Here is a 3492-nt window from a genome sequence, read left to right as displayed (position 1 = left end):
ATGTTCTTTTTCTCTTTGGAAGCGGCTGCGCTGACCCTGGCAAAGGGAGGTGAGTTGGGGAGGGCAGTCTGGCTGTAGATGGGGAGAGCTGCCCATCGCCGCAAAGAGGGAGGGATGGAAGATAAACAGGAGATGCAGTCATGTGCAATTGCATCTCCTGAACTGCAATTAAAGTAGGAGAGTCTAAATCTCGCTAGGAAGGGTAATATTTAACTTGGGCAAATGCTTGTTATGCTCTATGATCCGGCCTGCACATGTCACTACGCCCTTTCTTGCCAAGAGGAATTGCAGCAGAGCCCAGGAGTTGAGCTGCTGTTGGGATCTGCAGAGCCCTGTGTGATCTTACAGCCGTCCTTGGCGTTGCTGCCCTGGTGCATGGGCAAACTGTGTCCACCTGGTTTTGCCACCCACAGCATCGCCTGTGTGGAGCTGGGTATCGCTGGTGCTGGGCTGCTCACCTGGGCCCCAATCCCACCGCCAGCCCTGGCCGCTGCCGCGGTGCAGGGCTCCTTCCATGGGTGCTTTAGCATTTCAAACGCTCCGTGAGTTCCCTTGGCCTTCCAAGTTTTCCCACGCACGCGGAGCACGTCGTGCCCCTTTTGTTGGGTATCCTAAAATCAGTGTGGCATTCTCCAAAGCGAGTTGTACTAACACCTTAGCCAGCTGTGGGATTGCAACTGAAAGTTGTCCTCTTAATGTGTTGATTAAGAATTTAGGGATATTCTTCCCCCTTGCTGACACCTGCCTAGGATCATTTTTTTCCAAGACAGAACAGATGCAGATTCCCGATAGTCAGGTTCTGGTCAAGCATCACTGCAGTCTCCCATCTTCCCCACTTGCTTCGTGCACTTGTAGGCTGTGAACTTGCCAATTTTGGGGACTGGTGGTTTGTAATTACCAGCTCAGTGCTGCTGCTGCACTGTTAATTCTTAGACCACTTAATGTATCAAAGTATTCCTTTCTGTGCTATTTATAGGTGAAGGGCTAAGTAACAGTGATGGCATTAATATTAAATTCTCTAAAACTGATAGGAACTTTTATTTAATTGTTCTGGCACTCTCTCTGTCTGGGGAATATGGTGCCACTGGAAGGCAGAGACAGAGGTCTCATGGTGTATTAGCTGTGGGATGCTGCTAAATTTCCTAGTTAGCTTGTTTACTAGTTAAGACTATCATGACTGTCTATCTGTTCCTTGGAGGCTTAGTTTGATTAAACCCCTTTGGATTGCTAATGCTAATGGAGCTGAACTGATGCTGCGGATCTGCTGGGAGAGCTAAACAAAAGGCTTAGCGTAGACATGACTTTGCTGGTTTTGCTGTCTCTGGACCCTGCAGGAGGCGTTTGCAGCAGGCAGGACCTCCCAGCCCAGGCAGGGTGCTGGGGGTGACCTGAGCACCCATCCCTGCTGCCTGCAGGACCTTCACCCCTTCCAGAGTCTCGGTTGCATCGCCCACACACAGGCGTCCTGCAAGCTCTGCTGGGCGCTTCATACCTGCTCCAAACATCTGGCAAAGCGGTTTGTTCAGCAGCAGTTTCCCTGGTTGTACATTGATTTATGACTGGTTGAGATGTATGCTCCTGGGGCAGGGCAGGGGCTCGCATGGCTGTCCTTGCCGGGATGGGGTCCAGCTGCTCCCGAGCCCCGGGTGCCGGCAGGAGAAGGCAGCACATTGCAGTGAGACCCTGATAAACTCACCAGCAGCCCCTCTGCGTTCCTCCAGCGCCAGTGGACTAATGAACCGGGAAGAATGCTGAACTGAGAAGAATGCTGAACGTGACAGAAAGCCCTAAATCTCAATGCAGAGGAAGACCCGCTCCTTCCTCAGGAAAGCTTGGCTGCCGTGCTGGGTGCTGATACTGCTGCAGGCGTGCAGGGCTGCCGTGAACCGCCTGGCCCCTCTTCCTGACCCCAGTCCCGGTGGCTGTCTCTCCCAGCATGGGGCTGGGGGTGCTGTGCCATCCCCTGTCTGGGGGGGATGCTGGAGGAAGGCCCTTCCCACAGGTGGCGGAAGAGTGTTGGGGTCAGGAGCAAGATGTGTCAGGTCTGTCCCTTTCCTGTGTCGGTAGCTGTCGTGGGTCATGCTCAGATCTCTTCCAAATCAACTCCTGGGCTGCAGATTACCCTGCTGCCTCTTCTAGTACGTATCATCGTGGTGAAATTAATTTTCCATGAGAGAGTCAGCCGTTTCTTGATTAGAAGTGCTCCGAAAATACCAACAGAGAAATGATTACAGGAAGCCTTCAGTGCTCATTTATATAATTGGACTTTACCTCCCCAGCTGGAGTTGTTGCATCCACCCCTGGCTTGGAGGAGCACTTGCCCTCCCTTGTTGCTCGTGAGCCAGGAGGCTGGGGTGCAGCATCCCGAGGGGTGCACCTGTGTGCCTGTGCTCCAGCTGCTGGCAAGCTGTAGGTCTGATACTGTGATTTCCATGTATTTAAATCTGTTATGGGGTTGACTTGTCCTTTAATGAACTAATGAGAATAATCTCAAGGCAGTCATTTGAGCAAACATTCTTAAATTTTGCTTGTTTTCTGTGTGGGTAGTGAGGGTCTTCTGGAAATTTGTAAGAAAAGAGGCATCTCCCCTCCTGCTGAGAGCAGCTAAAATTGCTCCCCTGTCCTTGTCCTGCTGCTCAGTGGCTGTATCTGGGCTGTTATTGCTCCGTGTATGTGGTCTGAAGTGCTGTGTGCTCAAATGGAATAAAGGCAGAAGGCCAGTGTAATTTTCTAGGTCATCCTATGTGATTAGATTAGCAATATCACACAACACAGAGAATTGCTTTCTGGCTGAACCCCGGTTCAGGCTGAGCATGCTGCAAGCGTGCGTGTGTGTGCGTTCCTCTCCGGGCAGAGGCAGGGATGCTCGGCATCTTCTTCCTCCGCTGGTGGTGGCTTTGGCACTATGGCTCTGGGAGACGCTGCCTCTTGGTACAGGGACCCTGGGCTCTCCACAGTCAGACTTAATAAACTTAAAACATGGCCAATTTGATCATCAAAAGCAAAGTAAACCAAGGAGTGAGGTTTGAGTTTGGTACAGCAATTCCCAAATGTTGGTCCAGACCCAGCCCTGGCCATGGTGGCCCTGTGGAGCTAGTTTAAGCACCATGTGGGTATTGGGAGTGAAATGTTTTCAATAATGTGTTTTAAATCCGATTTTCTGATGCGAATGAACTGCGTGTTCTGGGTAAGTGTGGGGTTTGTGAAGCTTATCTCATGGTGGTTGGTCATTTGCGGGGCAGGAGAAGGAGCTCTCGTCCCTGGGCTGGGGTCAGTATGGGGGGGCGGTCCTGGTGTTGAGTGTGGGGCGTGTTGATGGCACAGCTCATCTGCGGCCAGGTATCTCCTTAATCAACTGAGTGAAGGGGTTAATATGTGAAAAGGCAACTGCTGCCTTAAACAAAGCTGGTGTTGTTTGTGCTCGCGCTCCCCTGGGATGGTGGCTGCTGTGACAGTCTGTTCAGGATTCCCACTGCCGCTCCGTGCGGGTCC

This window comes from Phaethon lepturus, unplaced genomic scaffold (assembly GCF_000687285.1).
Source record: "Phaethon lepturus isolate BGI_N335 unplaced genomic scaffold, ASM68728v1 scaffold39403, whole genome shotgun sequence".
NCBI classification, from domain to species: Eukaryota; Metazoa; Chordata; class Aves; order Phaethontiformes; family Phaethontidae; genus Phaethon; species Phaethon lepturus.
This window is presented reverse-complemented; position numbering follows the sequence as displayed.